This window comes from Typopeltis vanoorti, chromosome 2, assembly GCF_054136105.1.
Source record: "Typopeltis vanoorti isolate ZY-2024b chromosome 2, IOZ_Tvanoo_1.0, whole genome shotgun sequence".
NCBI lineage: Eukaryota > Metazoa > Arthropoda > Arachnida > Uropygi > Thelyphonidae > Typopeltis > Typopeltis vanoorti.
The window spans coordinates 77,384,284-77,405,241 of record NC_143550.1 but is presented as its reverse complement, the minus strand read 5'-3'; the positions used below and the strand labels follow the sequence as shown (position 1 = coordinate 77,405,241).

Sequence of the window (20,958 nt, the reverse complement as noted above, 5' to 3'; positions counted from 1 at the left end):
ATCTCGATATCTCCTATAATGCAAAAAACATCTCCTTAGGAGTGTTGGTAGCTTGCTCCACCTTTGCAACGAGTTGCCCTGGTGTTGTACCACCTTAACCCAGTCCTGAAGATACTTTCAGGCGCAAACTTTGTTTGCTCACACTTGGATAAAGGATTAAACTAAATTTATTATATTCCGTAAAGGATATAACTTTGTGATATTTTTTTGATAACTAATAAAAAAAAACTGGTGATATTAAAAAAATTCTGCAGTTGCTTCACAAAGGTGGGCCCTTTCTATGGCATGTTCCATGACTTATGGGCCACCTATATATGTCTATATATAGATGACTGTCTATATATAGACAGTCATCTATATATAGATGACTGTCTCTACTGCATTCAGTGATACAATAAAGGGATGTTTTTTCTTGCATTTGCAGTATGGTGCCTATTGGGGAGGGATGTTTTGGTCGATTGGTAGAGCCTCTGCTACTAATGGCTCGCAAAAAGTTAAGCAAGTTTGAGCATGGTTAGTACTTGGAAGGGTACTGATCGTTCTATGCTGTTGGCACACTCTCCCTCGATGAGTCTTTGGACTCCCTGGAGCTGTAACATAATAATAATAAACAGGGATACTTTCATTCCAGGCTTTTGAAAGAATAGGTGTAGCGAGCAAAGATCTGTTTATTCCTGTAAATAAAAACTTTCCTAATTTCTGCTTTTATATTGTTGGAAGTTTTTTTTTTTTTAATCAATATTGTATTTAAATGTTAATAAAATCATGTTTGATATCAACTTTGTTACCTTTTTAATTTTATTTTATTATAAATAGTTAGAGCTTGCATTATTTCTTGAATGGGTACTACACTTTGCATATCTTGGTCTATTGACTAAAAGCAAATTCTAGTATCTGTTCTTATTAGTTAATGTCTGATATAGGCCCCATTGGGGCTAAAGATGAACTTTTTTTTTTTTTGGAAAGCAGAAAAGTACTTGGATCTTTCTCCACCTTTACCACAAGTTGCCAGATATTGTACTACATCTATTGCTTTTGGAGGATAATTGTGGATTGCAATCAGAAAAGTTTGAAAAACGCTTATTTAAAGGACATGAACTCTGTGCAGGAGCATATATACCTGCCTTTTATTAGTGCAATGATTAGGTTTCACTGGACTGATGGGTGTTACAAACTATTCATTCTGATCACAGACCATACAAAACCATTCTCTGTTAAATATATCATAACAATCCTATTGTCAAAAAACTAAATTCACAATAAATGAACTCTGAGTGGATGCATAATCAAATATTGTATAAAGAAAAGAGAATTTATTTTGAATAAATAAGATATACAAACAGATCATATTTTGTAGGTGTCCTCCCGCGATGAGTCTTCGGACTCCTTGGAGGTGTCATGAATAATAATAATATATATCTATTTGCATTTTATAGCCAAATGTGGAAAAACTTAAGTCTCAAAAATTTCCCAGAAAGTTATGAGAAAGTTGTTTTCATAACAACTGATAAATTTTGGTAAATTTTTTCACATTTGGATATAAAATATGGGAGGATCCATAATATCCTCTTATAGCAAACTGAAGCTCTCAGATTTACTTCTTTTAATATTTGGTAGTATATTTACATAAAGCAAAAATTTTTCTTTTCACCTTTTATCAAAGAAGAAACTAAAAATCTTTGTTTCAATGTACAATAATTCTTAATAAACAGAAATAGGGAATATTAAAGATCCATTATTAATTATAATGAAGAGCCAAAGGCTTCAATTCAGCAACATGAACTTATTTAAGTTAAGGGATATTATATTATATCCCATATTGTTTCTTAGCCGAATAAGAAACTCAAAGAGTTTCATGCCGAATATAGAAACTATATAAAGTTCGGTGATTCCAAGCGTAAGCAAATACCTGGATAGTGCAGCACCTGACCCTTGAAGGTAGTGCAAGCTGAGGCAACTCATATAAAGGGTGGAGCAAGCTTTGATCACTATTCTTGATATTTACCCATAATGTGAACTTAACTCCTAGGAGCTTTATATAGTTTCTATATTCAGCATGAAACTCTTTAAGTTTCTTATTTTCTAAGAAACAATATGGGATATAATATAATATCCCTTAACTTAAATAAGTTCATGTCGCCGAAATGAAGCCTTTGGCTCGTCATTATAATTAATAATTTAATAGGACACCTCTTGGCAATTCTCATAGAAGGGATGTAAGTTCTGTTCGCTACAAACTTGGTATTAACTAGGTCTACCTACTCACAGTGATGAGACCTCAAAAAAGGTCGACACTGGTCTGGGTAGTGACCTTCTCTCATAATGTTGAACAAAATACAGCTCCTAGGAGTTAAGTTCACATTATGGGTAAATATCAAGAATAGTGACTGGAGCTTGCTCCACTCTTTATATGAGTTGCCTCAGCTTGCACTACCTTCAAGGGTCAGGTGCTGCACTATCCATGTATTTGCTTACGCTTGGAATCACCGAACTTTATATAGTTTCTATATTCGGCATGAAACTCTTTGAGTTTCTTATTCGGCTAAGAAACAATATGGGATATAATATAGTATCCCTTAACTTAATTAAAGATCCATGTTTCTTTCAATGTGTGTGTGAGAGAGAAAGAATACAATCCTTGGCAACAGAGATGCCTTAGATTGCACTACTTAAAAACTGTCCATGCTTATAAAAAGCAGTGTAAGCTAATGCAACGATGTCACAGATTGTATTCTCCTAAAGGTATCTGGTCATTTTTTTCAAAACTTTCCACCTGACAGCCACCTCCAATTTGCCAACACACTTAACCTCTTCCTAACAAGTTCCTCTTCCAGGTATACTGTGGTTGTCGGTTCTCATCTTGGTAACTCGAACTACAACCTCATACAAGTCTCTTTTGCCACAGAACAATCTTCACCCACCAGTTCAGTCTTGTGTCCTTTGGCACTACAAGGCTGCCAACCAGGAGGACCTCGGTGACTTCTATTCCTCTTGCCCATGGTCCAACTATTGCTTAAGTTCTTCTGATCGAAACACCTGCTCAGATTGAATAACAGAAATCATTGTCACAGGAATGAAGGCTTTCATCCCTCATTCCACTCCAAATTCTCAGCCACCATCCAAGCCTTGGTTCTCAAAAAAGTGTGCCAATGCTGTAAAAGAAAAAACCTCTGCTTACCATAAATGGCTCAAGACCAAAACACCAGCTGCACACTCTACCTACACTGCAGCTTGCAACCATTGTAAAAGAATCATTAAATCCAAGTCAGACTTTGAAAGGGCCAAATGCTGCAAACTCTAAACTCACCTCCTGCTCAAATGGCAGTTGCACCTATGCCCAATGGCCTTGGCAGTTCCACTGCCAAGGCCATTGGGCACAACTTTCTGCCTACCCAGGTTTCACCACTCTAACATCCAGATGGTACTGTAGTTACCTCATCCAAAGACAAGGCCAATTTACTGGCTTCACTCTTCTCTTCAAATTCCTGCATTGATGACCTGTGCAAAATTCCTCCACACTACCAAAAATGGCTCCCTTCATGTTAACCCATAGTCTACCAACAAAAAGAAATCCTTTCTTTTAGAGAATCTTCATAGTTAGAGAAAATTCATAGTTTTATGAAATATTTACACATAAACACAAGGTAAAGGTAATAATTTATTATAAGGCCATATATTTTAGTCTGAAAATTACAGCCCATCTTCAGTGGCAAAAAAAAACAACTGATACAAGGCAGAATGCAAACAATGGATTTATTTGAAATAGAATAAGTCGCATGATGTTATATTTCCAGTAACGTTATGTTCTAACTAAGGAAAAGGTTAATCATAACAGTATGAAAAATAAATAAATAAAATAAAATAAAAATATAATGATGCATTATTCTAATCAGACTTTCCCATATTTTTGTTAACGATAGGAAGTCATTCCGATTCAAGTTCAGGAAGTGAAGCAAGGCTTCAGCACTCTCCTTAAATAAATGCTCAAATTTGTATTGACAGTGATGTAGTAGGCATGTTTCAGACCAAAGAATGTTGTGGTCTGTGTCTACTTCATGTTGAGCCAATCCAGATTTATCGGATTTCCTGTGGTATATATATAATTGATGATTCTCTTTTCTAATGAGCATCCAGTTTGTCCAAAGTAGTATAGATGACAGTCACAAGGAACTTGGTATACACCTGGGAGAGACAGAGAGCATTTATCTTTTGATGAGGGGAAATAAATTGAGTTTATTGATGGGTATAAAAGTAGCTACCAAATCATATTTCTGCAGAATTCTGAAAATCACTTCTGAAAAGACAGAAATGTATGGGATTGGAACTTGATATACTGTTTCTTTGCTATTTAAGTTAGGTTTGTAGGAGTCAAACAGATGTTGTGTAGTCCTTTCTGAGAAACCATTTAATTTTGTATATTGTTTGATATTTGAGGGTTCTTCTGTAATCAATGAGAAGTCAAGCAATTAGTCTTAGCTCATTGAATTACAGACTTTATGATTCCTGTCTTTTGAGAAGGATGTTGTGCAGATTGTTGAAGAATGTAGCATCCAATGAAAGTGGGCTTTCGAAAAACAGATGTGGTTAAATCACCTGATGGTGTATGGATGAGAAGAAAGTCTAGAAAATATAATTTGTTGTCTTTTTTCAATTTCCATAGTGAATTTGATATGAGGATGTAAAGCATTTAAAGAAGTTAAAAACACTGGTTAAGTTTCTTTATTGCGAAGTCATACAGCAAAAATGTCATCAACATGTTGAACTGAAAATGAAGGTTGAGGATATATGGATGAAAAGAGGATGTCTTCTAGATGCTCTAAATAAAAGTTGGCTAGAGTAGGGGAAGAGTGGACTTTTGAAGAATCCTCAATAACCTGAACCAAACAAGACATCTGATCCTGATGGTATCCCATTTATTGTGTTAAAAAATTGTGTCCCAGAACCTAACAGCTATCCTACATCACCTCTTCAATCTATCTTACAACATAGAAGCAAGTCCACATCCAGCCCATTCCAAAGAATGGTGATAAAAGTCAACTAACGAATTACTGTCCAATTGCTCTCACTTCTGTTCTCTCTAAAAGATGTTGAAGAACCATCTTGAACCACTTAGAATCATACCAACTAATCAGTGACCAGCAGTATGTATTCTGCCACTTGAGATCTACAGCTAATCTTCTTGCTTTCACCACCCACCTCTAAACTCAAGCCACAGAGAAATTTGGAGAAACTCACATGGTTGCCCTCACTCTGCAACTGGATTGCCAACTTTCTCACTGGTTGCTCATTACATGTCATGGTGGATGGTTTACTCTCCTCAGATTTCCCACCACCACCACCACCACAAGAGTGCCCCAGGGTTCTGTTCTTTCACCCACTCTCTTCCTCTTATATATAAATGACCTGCTCTCAGACTTCCAATCCAATCCACAGCTTTGCTGATGATGGTACACTTTATTTCTCCTTTTCATTTGACAAACCTTGTAATGTTCAAGTATTAGAATCCTCAAGATCGACCATGACCAGTGACCTGAACTCAATCTCCTAACTATATCCCAATGGGGTAAGGACAACCTTGTAAACTTCAGTGCCACCAAAACTCAGTCCTGCCTGATCTCTCGCAAAAAAAGAGCTTGCATTCCTTCCTCCTTAACTTTAAGTAATAATGAGATATCCAAAGAAGATCAGATTTCTCTACTCAGACTGACCTACACCTCCGATCTTTCCTGGCACAACCACATTTCCACTATAGCTTCTGCAGCTGCCAAAAACTTTGGTGTAATTTTTTGCACAAGACACTACTACACACCTTCACAGCTGCTAACTCTATACAAAGTCCAAATCTATCCAACCATGAAATATTGCTCCCATATTTGGGATGGAGTACTAAATACCTCTCTAAGATTGCTTGATTCTATCCAGAAGAGGACAATCTAGCTAATTAATGATTCCCCCCCCCTCCTCTCTCTCTCTCACACACACACGTGTTTGGTTTCTGCCTTAAGCCTCTTCTACAGATACTTTCATGGACAGTGCTCTGCCGAATTGTCCACTATTATTCTTCCACTCACCTCTAAAATCATTAAAACAAGAGCCACTGCTAACCATCATCCCTTTACAGTCTATCTTGAAACTCAGTGAACCAACTTCACTGCCTCCTCCTTCATCTCATTTACTTCTATCTTTCTGGAACGGTCTCTCCCACTCTGCCTTCCCCAAAGATTACAAACCTAAGATGTTCAAGCAAAATGTGAACAGATTCCTCCTTTCTTCTATTCCTCTTTTGCTCACACACGGCACGAATTTGCTATAGGTCTTGTAGCCTTATGTGTGTGGATCAGATACTATATATATACATACAGAGTCCATAAAAAAAATGTATATACACTTCAGCAAAAGAAAAACCTGCGTAAAAATTATAATACTAAATTTATACAGACATCAAGGGATGAATGCAGGTTACCTTTGACTTCTACAATTACATGAGGTGCTCAAAGTGGTTACCATTAGCATCCAAACACTTATTATTACGGCGAACTATTGCTTGGGCAACATTGGCCAAAGTGTCCAGTGGGATTGCTGTGCATGCCATTTCGATTTCTTTCCAAAAGACCACCAGTGTAGCTTGTTTTCTATGATACACTACATCCTTTAGAGTGCCCATGGGTAGGTCCAAGGGTGTTAAATCAGGATAACTCAACTGCTCTTTATCCTATCCATTGTCCCTGCAAACTCATCGAGGTAAGCTCTCATCGTAGTTTGGTGGTGCACCATCTCGTTGGAAGAGAAATTGATCATTCCCATAAAGTGCATGAATGACTATTGAAAAAGCATTAAATTGGATGAATGAATACTGCCAAAGGAATCAGAGATGATAAAGGTGATATGAAAACTGAAGAAAAAGATGTTTGAATTAAATACTTTGAACGACTGTTAAATAAAACAAAAAGTAGAAACAGAAAGTGGCACAATGATGGTAGAAAATATTCAAGTGGAATGCAATCACATATCAATACTTGAGGTAGAAAAGTCATAAAAAAACTCCAAAATGTGGAAAGGAAGCTGAAGTAGATGATGTTGACCAGAAATTCTCAAATATGGAGGTATAAGAGCTTGACAATGTCTGTGCATCCTGAAAGCATGGACAAATAAAAAAATAAATAAAACGGTGTGGGAATTACAGAGGAATTTGGAATTTTACTACAGTATTCAAAGTAAGATTTATGCATGTGTACTTAAGATGCTAAGAAATATTGTAGAGAAGATCACAGTTTTTCTTAGACCACAAAAGAAAATTTGGAGAAGACCAATCTGGTTTCAAGCTAAATATAGATTGTCAGAACTTAGGATGGGTACTTTGACAAACAGTTGAGAATCGTGAGAATGTAATAAGGATAAGTATTCAAGTTTTGTAAAAAGGTGCCAAGAGAAGAGCTGCTCAAAACATCACAAATATACAGTGTAAATTGGATATTTATAGAACACAGTTTAAATTTCAGTCATAAGTCAGCATTCAGAATTGGAGGTATAGAAAAATGGTCTCATGAAAAATCAGGTGTAAGACAAAGGTGCACACTATCTCCACTGTTAGTCATTATGTGTATGACTTACGCTATAAAGGAAATTAGTATTAAATATGATATGAAAGCTGGAGATGTTAAAATCTCAGTTTTTAATTTATAAGATTATGATATAGTCCTAAGGAAATCCAGTACATGCCTGAGGAATGCTAAACTAAATTGAATAACTGTATAGCAAATGTATTATGAAAATCAGCAATAAAAAGACTATGAAAGTAGGCAGGAACACTGTATCAAATCCTTCCCAATGTCATTAATGTACAAATTGAATAACAACGGACCAAGGATTGATCCTTGTGGTACACCACTGGTTACCTTAAATTTTGTGCTCACCTCCCCCATATACCACTTTTTGATATGTCAGTCAACCATCCTTTCATGCATGTTAATATTTTATAATCAAAACCCATTTCTCCAATTTCTGCAACAGTCTTCCATGCTATTCTGTCAAAAGTCTTAGGAAAATCCCCAAGTATTATGCTGTATCCATTCCCCCAGTCTAGCTCAATGATAACATTATTATGGAATGTGAGCCAGTTGCTAAAACATAACCTTCCCTTAGTAAACCCATACTGTTAATTTGGAAGTAGAGATTCTCTGTCAACCCATTTCTGAATGCGAGCTCCAACTAATTTTTCCAAAATCTTCACTACCACTCTTGAGATACTGATTGGTCAATAGTTAGATCCATCAGTCTTTGCACCACACATGTGCAATGGGATTACACATTGGTAAATGTGTAATCCCATACATTCTTTCCACCCCTACGGAATCTTCCTTGTTCTGAAACTCAAATTATATAGCCTGGTCAACTGTATAGCCTTTAACCAGGCTATATAAAGAATAACCAAGTTCAGCTGAACACTTGTTTAGAACCCATGCTGATATTCCATCAGTCCCTATTACCGAATTCTTATCCAGTTTGTGTAACAGCTCTAATACCTCCTCCTCATACACCTGAGTTTCTTCATCCAGTGAAGAGGTAGCAGTGAGCTCAATGTTGTATACACTAGGCTGATAGCTTTTAGCAAAATGGAGACGAATGAGAACATTCAGTAGAGTAGAGTTACTCTACTGAATGTAGTGTATTTTTCCCCTCACTGTCTGTGTTAGGTCTCATACCAGTTATTAGTTTTTCAAGATCCCTGATACCAGGAGTCATGATATAAATAAAACTTATAAAGTATTTGCAGATAAGTTTTAATAAACCGTATGTTGAGACTTAAGTGCTCTGCAGAGATCATGTTGGAGGTTTAATGGAATAATTATCAGCACTGAGAAAGAATTAAAAATAATTTTAATACTTCTAATATTTCGTCTGTCACAGAGACATCTTCAGGGATTACAAAAAACTTTTTATAACAACACACACAAAAGCAATACAGTAGTACTAACTATTATAATAACGGAATTAACTCACGTAAATTATTCTTTATTCGTAGAATTTTCACCCGAGTATCACAGGCATCATCAGTACAGACCCATAATAGACTTTTTCCATAGTATAGACAGAGGTATTCGATCCTTACCCCAAAAAACAACTAACAGAACAAGACTCGAGTGTGAAAAAATTCTTTTTAACGTCAAGCCTCTGCGGCCGAACCTATCGTATGCTGGACAAAAAGCACTGAAATTGCTAAACAAATAACAAGAACCTAATTATTACGAAAGCTGACAAGGGGAAGGCTGTAGTCATCCAAGACAGAAGAGAATACAAGAGAAAAATATCACTGTTACTCTGCGACTATTCGACTTATAGACCAGTAGTCAAATAAAAAAGCTTAATGCCCTTATAGAAAAAATATCGATATGGGATGAAGATAAAAAGAAAACACTAAAGACCTCCTTCGGGCGCCCACCGAGATTATATGGTCTTCCAAAAAAAAAAGTACATAAGCCAGGAATTCCATTAAGACCGGTTGTAGACTCTATAGGTTGTCCCACTTACAAAATATCAAAATTTCTGTCAAATTTACTCACTTCTTCAACTAGAAGAACTGCTACATATATAAAAAAATTCTGTGGACTTCAGAAATAAAATTTCCGATCTGCATCTAGACAATTCGGAGATTATGATTAATCTAGATGTTGTTTCGTTATTTACGAATGTTCCGTTGGCAGACAGTATAGAATTACTACACTAAGAATTTCCTCCAGACATTATTACAAATTCAAATAATTTGACAGAGTCCGGTTATATTTCCTTCAAAAACCAGTTATACCAACAAATCAAAGGGACAGCAATGAGTAATCCAATATCTCCTGCTATTGCCAACTACTTCATGGAGCATTTCGAACAGTGTATCTTTGACAACATTACACCCAGACCTCACATTTGGTTCAGATATGTGGACGACATTTTTGCCATATGGAAGGGCACCTCAGAAGAACTACAACAGTTTCTCTCAAAAATTAATGCACTTCATCCAAGGATCCAGTTCACCCTAGAAGTAGAAGTAAATAAGCAGTTAGCCTTTCTAGACCTCTTGATTCTTCGCCAACCAGATGGTTATCTACAATTCACAGTCTATAGGAAAGACTTATACAGGCCAGTACATCCACGCTGAATCACATCACCATCCCAGTCAAAAAGCAGGTACTATAAAAACACCAGTTCATAGAGCAAACTCCTTTTGTTCTTCAGAAGAACTTTTACAAAAAGAATTACAGTATATTAATTCCTCCTTCATATCCAATGGCTATAAGTCCTTCATAAAAAGAGCTTTAAGTAGTCATGCTCCAGCATCCTCTTCAAGTACAGAAGAACCTACATGTATACCTATCCCCCATGTACATGGGGTTAGTGAATGCATAGCTAAGGTGCTAAAACTACTAAATATCTGTGTGGCTTTTCGACCCATCAGAAAAATCTCCATATTCCTAATGTCTCCAAAGGACAAGCTCCCATATCTCAGCTATCCAGGTGTCTACCAGATTCCCTGCTCATGTGGATTATCATATTTTGGACAAACAGGAAGATCTGCTCAGGTCCAGTTAGAAGAACACCAGTCGTACATCCAGTACCTTGAACCCGAACAGTCTGGAATTGCAGAACATGCCATCAACACCAGACATAGAGTTCAGTGGAACAAGACAAGTCATTCACAAAAGACGGTTCCTAATGGAACGGCTATACAAAGAAACATGAAACATTACTTCACTCCCCTAACCTAAACAGATCCGATGGTCTACATCTTTCCCCCTTGTGGGAGATAGTACTTTATAAAGCAGCAAATCTTTCCTAACATATAATTGCATACATATATATTTATAAAAAAAAAATTTTTAATTTTAAAAAAATTATTATAATTGAATAATTAAATAATTATTATCTAAGGAAATTTAACCTTAGCTACTTGGGTGGTGCTTTGTGAATATAACAGTTATCGTTTAATTAGCCTTGTACCTGTACTGATGATGCCTGTGATACTAAGGTGAAAATTCTACGAATAAAGAATAATTTACGTGAGTTAATTCCATTATTATAATAGTTAATATGTCTACTCACGGTATTTCCTTATTGAAACTTATAAAAAACAATACAGTAGTGAGTGAAACTAAAGTCCTATCTAGGTGGTGTGCCCTCTATGGGCATTAGTAGGTGGCCTAGGATGTAAAGAGTGACCTCTAATAATTAATGTTTAATTTATTATTAGAATTTTGGGAAGTTTAATGCAACAGTATTTGTTATACTCTATATACTCCAGGCACTGAGAGAGGAGGGAGTTGGTCTTTGGTGGAACAGATAAGGGTAGCAAGTTTACGGTAGGGCTTAAAAGCTGTATGGAGGTTGTAATTTTTTAATGATCTGGCTATTTTTTCTGATATACCACGGACGTAAGGTATGGTGATGGCATTTCTGTAGTCCTTCTGAAGAGATGGTCAGGGAATGGGGGAAGGATTTGATTATTTTTTTAATCCTGTGGTCATTGTAGCCATCGGAAAGGAAGGTGTTGTGTATATGTGTGAGTTCAGTAGAAAGAGCAGTTTCACTGAACAAAGATTGTGGGCTCTATTGGTTAGAGTTTTAATAATGCCATATTGCTGAGAGGGGTGGTGGTGGTGGTGGGAGAGTTCGTGAATGTATCTGCCTGTATGAGTAGGTTTTCTATATACCGAGAAAGAAAGATTACCATTAGGAAGGGGTGTTACTAAGGTGTCCAGGAAAGGTAAACTATTGTTATTTTCCTTTTCCATCGTAAACTGGATTCTTGGATGTAGACTATTGAGGTGACTGAGGAAGGATTCAAATGTGTCTGGGCCATGAGGCCAAATAGAGAACATATCATCTGCATATCTTAGCCAGATATAAGGTTTTAGAGGGGAAGAGTTTATGGCCTATTTTTCAAAATTTTTCATGTAAAAATTGGCAAGGGGGGGGGGGGGGACCCATGGCAGTTCCCTCTATCTGTTTGTAGATTTTGTTCTTCCAAGAAAAATAAGCAGAGTTGACAGAAAAGGAAAAGAGATCTAAGATATCAGAAGGAAAAACGTTTTTTAAGAGTGTTAAGGTGTCAGTTAGGGGAATATTGGTAAACAATGAGATGATGTCAAAGCTGACCAATATGTCTGTACTATTTAAAGTAAGATTTTCAATTAAGTTTTTAAAGTGGGTAGAGTTTTTTACATAAGATGTGGTAAGACCAGTGAGGGGGGGGGGGTCAAAGGGTTAGCTAGCTGCTTTGACAATTTGAAGCAAGTTGAAGTGGTGGCATTTATTATAGGTCATAGGGGAGAATTAGGTTTATGGATTTTAGGCAAACCGTATATACGGGGGGGATGAGAACCGAATGGTTTGAGTTTTTTTTTGTAATGTCAGGAGGACACTTTTTTAAGAAGTTTTTTTTAATTTTTCAACTTGAGTTTTTGTGGGATCGTGTTCACGTACATGTAGGTAGCACGATCACGGAGAATAATACCCATTTTCCGATTCCAAGAATCCAGTTTATGATGGAAAACGAAAATAACAATAGTTTACCCTTCCTGGACACCTTAGTAACACACCTTCCTAATGGTAACCTTTCTTCCTCGGTATATAGAAAACCTACCCATACAGGCAGATAGATTCACAAACTCTCCCACCACCACCACCCCTCTCAGCAATATGCCATTATTAAAACTCTAACCAATAGAGCCCACAATCTTTGTTCCAGTGAACTGCCCTTTCACTGAACACACATACACAACACTTTCCAATGGCTACAATGACCACAGGATTAAAAAAATAATCTATTCCCCGACCACTTCTTCAGAAGGACTACAGAAATGCCATCACCATACCTTACATCCATGGTACATCAGAAAAATTAGCCAGATCATTAAAAAAGTATAACCGCCATACATCTTTTAAGCCCTACCGTAAACTTGCTACCCTTATCCGTTCCACGAAAGACAAACTCCCTCCTCTCTCAGTGCCTGGAGTATATAGAGTACCTTATGCCTGTAAACTGGCTTACTTCGGACAGACAGACAGGCAGGTCAGCATCCATTCGGTTAGAAGAAAACAGATCTTACATCTGCAATCACGATTATGGTCAATCTGGTCTTGCAGACCATGTTTTGGATACTACCCACAGGATCTCCTGAAAAAAAAACGACGATGCTCCACCATAGTAAATTCAAAAGAGAAAGACTGTTTTTTGAATCTGCATCGGCACTCAGGAATCAACCTAATTTAAACAAATACAGTTGCATTAAACTTCCCAAAATTCTAATAATTAATTAAACATTAATTATTGGAGATCCCTCTTTACATCCTAGGCCACCTGCAAATGCCCACAGAGGGCACACCACCTAGATAGGACTTTAGTATCACTCACTACTGTATTACTTTTGTGTGTGTGTTGTTACAAAAAGTTTTTTGTAATCCCTGAAGATGTCTCTGTGACAGAGATCAAATATTGGAAGTATTAAAATTATTTTTACTCCTTTCTCAGTGCTGATAATTATTCCATTAAACCTCTAACAAGATGTTTTAATAAAACCAAAACAATGATAATAAGGAGAAATGGAGATGAACTTCAGCATACAGTTAAGTAGAAGGAAATAAAGTGGAACAATTTAAAAAATTCAGTTACTTGGCCCATTCATCAGACAGGCTAAATTATGAATAATATAACACCTCTGAGTTGTCTACTATGACCACACTTACAAATATATTGAAAAATACACATCTCACCAAAGAACGTAAAATCAAAATATATAGATCAATGGTACTTCCCAGAGTTCTTTATGGTGCAGAGACTTGGGTTATCAAATGGAAGGAAGAAAAGATTGACAGGCTTGGAAAACAAGCGTTTGAGGAAAATAAATAAAACATCATGGTCTGAAATGAAAACTAATCAAGACATCAGAGAAAAAATACACTACTTTTCCATAATAACAAGAATTAGAGGAAAAACAGTTATACTGATATGGACATATGTATGGAACGTCGACTAAAAGGTTTCCTGAAATTCTCCAAAATGGAAGAGTAGAAGGAAATGTATAGAAAACATCAAACTTATACAGGGTGTTCGGGATAAATTTGACATATTTATAATTAATTATATTTTTCCGTAAGTTACATGTATTAACACACACTTCTCTTCATTTAAAAGTTTGGACCCTTCTTCATTCATATACAAGATGTCAGAAAGGATGGATAGCTGGAACCCACCTGAATCATGGAAGAGAATAACTTGTATCATGATGATTCGTGCCCGCCATCAAAATAAGGATATTACGACTGCTGCCCAATGCTCCCTGAATACAGTAAAAACAATCAGGCATGAACTAGAGACTTGCAATGGTGACTACGAGGATGTAGCAAGAAGAAAGATCCCTAGCAGACGATCTGATTGCGTTCGTACAGCAGAGTTCCTCGCAAATCTGTAGGAACAGGTGTTGAAGAACTCTGGCATTGGAATTCGGGCTTTGTTCGTGGAGTTGCTAACTGTAGTCAAGCCCTGGATAACAAGGGTAGCCAATGGTAGGCCGTATGTATGGCAGCAGGATTCGGCCCCTTGCCACACCTCTGGGAAAAGTCAAAAATGGTTGTCTGAAAATTTCTACGACTTCACCAGTCCAAATGTTTGGCCTCCAAACTCCCCAGACCTTAACCCCATGGATTATTTTGTATGGGGCGCAGTTGAAAAAGACACCAATCGCACTTCCAGTAATACAAAAGCCCAGTTAATGGATAAAATTAAAACAGTTTTTGCGGCCCTTCCCAGGGAGACTGTAGCATCAGCTTGTTCGAGGTTCCGAAGCAGAATTGAAGCTGTGATCGATGCTAATGGTGGTTATTTTGAGTAAATCTTGTTGATAGTATTGTAATTAACTCTGCCTGTAATGTTTTTTTGTCAATTCATTAAATTTAATAGATACAAAGAAGATTTTCTTTTTCCTTACGAAACTGTCAAATTTATCCCGAACACCCTGTAATTCGTATCAAGCAGAAATTTAAATAACTTAGCTGCTAACAGAATGGACTGGAAAGTTATTGCTCATGGCAGCCTCGACCCACCTTAGGCAGATGAAGAAGACAATGATTCTTACCGAACTCGTCCAACTTTTCGTTTAGCTATCTTTACATGTAGCTTAGCTCTCTTACATTTTTCTCTATATTATTTTAGGGAATCTGTTAACTTATTTGCTAGGAACTTTTGGTATGCCTTCTTTTCTAGGACTGCTTCTTTAACTTTTTGTGTCCACCATGGTGGTTTTATTTTTCTATCCTTGCAGACAACTTCACTACATGCCTCCCTAGAATCAGTGTCTTCCCTTCGGTTTGCCCGAGACTCCAATGTTTAGTTCTTTTTTTCAAACTGTTTTACTTTTTCTTAAATAATGTTTGTATAGTTGAATCTATAGTTTACCTGCAAAATTTGCTGAACTTTAATTTTTTTTAAAACTTTCTTATCTACTGTTTATTTTAATATGATATTCATTTTTATCCGACTTAAAACGAAGTGATGATTACTTAAAATTTCAATTCCTCTGTATACTGTTATATCTTGAACCAGTGTGAACATATTACTATCAACAATAACATGTACCATACATGTTATAATATATGTACAATAACATGCATGATAAAATGCAACCTCCCTTTAACAGACCCATGCTCACAAGCATGAAGAATACCACTGTTATCAACCGACTTTTGCATCCTAGCTTTCACCAACTTCTCTAATACCTTAACTACAATCAAAGATCAACCTATAATTTGAAGATTTAACCTTCACTACCTTTGCGAAGTGGAACAATTTTACCTTCCTTCCACTCCTTTGGAACTTGAGCTGCTGTAAGATTCTTGTTAAATGAGTAGGCCAAGGCAGATGTTAACTCCCTGGAACATTCACTTAAGACATATGGTTATATAATGAAGTCCTATTGCCTCATTGACATCTAGCTAACTAACTCCTCATATGTCTCTTGCTTGCTCACCATTAAGCCTTCTCTCATTTCATTCTCTACACTTGAGCTTACTTCACACTGAGGATGAAACATCCTGATGAATTGTTCACTGAATATGTTGACTATGTTTTCTCTGCAGCAGTTACTAATCTCTTGCTTTCATCCATTAACATCATCTTGAAATAATCATTCTTATTATTCTTAATCCCATAATCTTCTTTATACTTACCACATATCAAAAAACTCCCAAGGATTTTTCTTGGACTGATTTGCAAATTTCTGCTCATAACAAAAGTTTTGCTGTCCTTACTAAATGAGTCACTCTCCCACAAATCTCTTTATACGCTTCATCCAACCAGGGACATATTCATGGGTGTGCGAACCGTGCGGTGGTACAGGGACCCCGCAAAGCTCAAAAAATTGAAAAAAGAAAATTAATTTTTTTAAATTATTATATAAATTAATATTATAATTATTATATAGAAAAATATATGTATATAATTTTACAACCAACTATTGTTATTATAGTAAGCGAAATAAGATTGTAGCGGTAGTATTTGAAACTACTCTAAAATATATAACAATATCGTACAACATGGGTGGCGAACCTATGGCACGCCCAAGAATTTTGCTGGCACGTCAACAATTTACATATGGTATCCTTTTATACGCTTATAAATTATTCAACTTTTTTTTTAATTGTTACAATACGTACAAGTTAAATTTTGTTTTACATGAGAGAGAGCAGCTATGAAGACATGAATTCTATTGGTGTGGTATTAACAAAAGATCACACAACCCTTTAAAGACAAATGGAACCGACAATTTTGGAGTTGAAATGCTAATTCTCTTCAACTGAATTCCATAGCATCTGTCATAACAACATTCACTATATATTTCTAAGTTTTAAGAATTCACGACGGGGTGTCGTTTATCGTTCCGACAGAACTCCTCATTACTGGCAGGCTCTACTCACACAAAGTTTCAACCCTTGGTTGATTTTTATTGCTTTGTTTGCATTTGAGCTGGAAGGGGAACTCACACAAGCATTATATGGCATGTTTCAATTCATGGTAGAATTTTATTTGAAGTAAGCCTTTGTGATCTGTCATAATGACATTGAGAATTTCAAATGCAATCAAACAAACACTTATTTCATGTAATTGAAAAATTAAACAAGAGTTTTATTAGATACTGTGTTTCCAGTGCAATATATGGTTTTGCTTGCATCTATACAGCCTAGTTTCTGTGAGAGGGGTACATGTGATTCATTAGTTAGCACCTTCTTATTCCAGCTGTCTCTAATTGCACTATTTGTTGAGAAATACAGAAATACACAGACTGCAAAAATACAATAAAACTAATTTTTTTTTTCTTGCATCTACAGTATATAATGGCTGTTGGGGAAGGCATGTTGTTTTTGTGCGGGAGATATATATGCAAAACGTTTTAATGTCTTTTTTCGTAAAGTGAAATCAGGGGTGCCAGTTATATTCGACGGTAAGCGTTCGCCGACAAGTCGACATCCTTCTGCTGCTTCCCCTGCTCCAATGACTTCTATGGTGAGTTACAATGCATAAATATTTTTCTCACTACCGTTTTTTTTTTCCAAACCAACATCATTAAAATCAATTTAATAATACAATAATCAATTTTATACTGAATAATATTATAAATGTTTGGCGATCAGAATGGGATATGTCAATGAAACTTACAAGTTAATTTAATGATACTGGCCATTAGGAAACTACAATATTGTAGCATTAGCCCTGTGATTGATAACTAATTTAAATGCGTACTTTTATATTTCTCAACAAGCTACACCGTATACATAAGTGTACTAATACTCTTTATGATTATTCCATAATTAATTATTAAAACTTATTTACTAAAATAAAATAATAATTAGCTAAAAGGCTTCACATCGGCAATACAAAATTATATAAATTAAGTGGATATTAAATCCAACATTAAACGTTAGTTTAATGTATGAACTTTAAAAAAACGGGAACGGGAACGGCAATACAAAATTATATAAATTAAGTGGATATTAAATCCAACATTAAACGTTAGTTTAATGTATGAACTTTAAAAAAACGGGAACGGTAAATATTTATGTGCATAAATTTCATATTTATGCACATAAATATGAAAAATATTTATGTGCATAAATATTTTTCATATTTGATTTAATTAATTAAATAACAAGATATCCATTTAAAATTTCCATAAAAGTTACTAACTTTCAGGGACCCCGCTTTTCCATTTCACACAGGGCCCTGCAAAATGTAGAAATGGCCCTGCATGCAACTGATTATTACCATCATTCATTCTGTGCTGCCTCCAAAATGCCTTCTTCCAGAATATTTTGTGCTTAATCTCCCCCATTCATCCATTTGACACCTAACTTATTCAGCCTGATCTTCTGAATACATTCACACAGTGATGCTGTTAAGTATTTCTTTAACAGTTCCCAAGCAGCCATTTATTTATTTTCCACACGCAACTCCTCATTCCATGCTACAATTCCAAGCTGTCTCCTAAGCTTGTTATAATCACCGGCCTTGTAATTCCACATATATCCTTTCTTTACAGAAGTCTTCATATGGTTAGCCACAACCCAGGTGATCACTTCATGATCACTCATCAACTGCAGGGGAAGTGTGAAACACCACTCACAATTACATCCTCTGACAAAATGATCAGATCTAAACTCTCAATCCTCATGTACCCTTCTTTTCATACTGCTTAAGATAGATGTCTCTCACAAACTCAAGAAATTTATCATATTATATATTTGTGAATGCAACTTCTTGCAGAATGACCACATAATATTTTCTTGCATCTTTTTCTGCTATGGCACTACCTGAATGATGTATCTTGCTATGTGGCATAAAATGATGAAAAATTATGAAAAACCGAAGATTTGTTCTTTCTCCCTGAATAAACAGAAACAAAATCAAATTTTAATAATACATAAATATTCAGAACAGTGGATCAAGATTTAGTGAGACTGAAAAAATATACTGATGCACATTTTATTTAATATCTAATTTTTATACATCCTGTGGATTCAGTACTCTATTCCCAAGTACACACATTTGTTACTAATAGGTAATAACAAATTTCACTAGTAAGACTTGGGGGGGGGGGGGGCAGGTTGTATGTTCCTGGAAAATCAGTCTATGGTTTTTTAATACAATCCAAAAGAAAACTCAAATGCACATTAATACAAACATTGCAGTATCAAGTTATGTAGAAACCCACTGTAGCACACAATTTAAATGCACATTATTGCAAGCTTCCTATAAATAAGCAATCTTTCAAATTAATCTGTTATTTGTCAGGTCTTCAACATCATCATATTTTACATTTTGTCTCCTAAGGCACTACTAAATGCATCAACCCATTAAGATTTTGGTCTTCCAATTCCCCCCCCCCCTCATCTTTGCTCTCTCATTTAGTAACCAAACCATAGCGCTGCTAATACATGTTATTAACAATGCTAATAATGGCAAGTCCCCCCCCCCCAATATATTCATTTTAAATATGATTCTACTATTATTTTTATAGCTATTTAGCCTATTTTTGTTTAAGCGTACCCCTTTATGAAAAGGGTACTCCTAAACAAAAATAGGCTAAATAGCCATAAAAATAATATTTACTTAGAAAAGTAATATGGGAATCTTTCCAGAAATAATACCTGTGATTCTTCTATCTATTCACCTATTCTATCCTATTCCACCCTTTCTATTTTCAAATTTTATATCTGTCTTAATCAAATGTTTCATTTCTAATAACTTTCAGATCCATAAGTTAAAACTGGTGTGAACACTGCCATATTTATTTTCATCATGATAATAATCAACATGATAATAACAGCTGCAGATCCCCAAACTGACCAAAATAAGGTAAACCTGATGCAAAGGATCTGATATACACACACACACACAGACGCACCAGAGAATGCCAGTGGAGGAAGTTTATTCTTCATAGAACCACTGGCATTCCTTAATGTTTAAGATCTGCTGCACCTGTAGTTTATCGTATGGAGGGGAGGGGGAAGATCTGGGATAGCTGCCTTTTTCCATAAAGAACATAAACGTATCAAGTACCATGACCCAGGATAATTCTGGCTTGCACAGCATACTATCAGCTATACACATGCAGTTTACTGAAGGAAGGGTGGAGTATCCTACATAACAGCCCCCCCCCCACACACAGAAAGATGTATAAGAAAAACTGTGAAGCATTACCAACCTTATCTGAGCAGATCTGTTTTATTATACAGGTAACCCTCGTATAACACAGTACTTATACAACACTGTTTCAATATAATGCGATCTACAAATTGTAGTATCCCTTGTTCAATGTGGTTTCGATATAACGCGTCTACAATTTCTAGTAACCTTTTATTTTTTATTTTTTTCATATTTTGCACCGCAGGACTTAAAAATCAAATTTTATCTGTTAAATTTGTGTCTGCACGTATCGCGCAAGTAGTTATAAGTATCGAATTCAGTTTTATTGTATCACTGAATAAGGTACTGTACAGAGGCTTTTGAAGTCTGTGTCATTCTCAACAAATAGTGCAATTAGAGACAGATGGAATAAAAACGGCGCTAATTAATAAATCACGTCCCCTCTCACAGAAACTATGCTGTATAGACTTAAGCAAAACCATATGTTGCACCGAAACACAGTATCTAACTAAAAACTATTGTCCAATTTTTCAATTATGAAATAAGTGTTTGTTTTATTGCATTTGAAATTCTCGATGTCATTATGACAGATCACAAACGCTAAGTTAAAAAAAAAGACTACCAAGAATTGAAACATGCCATATAACGTGTGAGTTCGCCTGCCAAAAAGCCATAAAATTCCAACCAAGGGCTGAAACGTTTGTGTGAGTTGAGCCAGTCAGTAATGAGAAGTTTCATCAGAACGATAAATGACACCATGTTGTGAATGTGTTAAA

General features: G+C 35.8%; 1 protein-coding gene and 1 non-coding gene across 2 annotated transcripts in view; one reads left to right on the top strand and one right to left on the bottom strand.

The window, feature by feature from the left end:
• Positions 1-20,958, bottom strand: part of LOC150109194 (serine/threonine-protein kinase A-Raf-like) — a 344,481-nt gene that overhangs the window by 297,251 nt on the left and 26,272 nt on the right. The gene's annotated exons all lie outside the window — the stretch shown is intronic.
• On the top strand, positions 858-1,042 carry LOC150109195 (U2 spliceosomal RNA). The gene has a single exon (XR_016550581.1). It is a non-coding gene; the product is annotated as a U2 spliceosomal RNA (small nuclear RNA).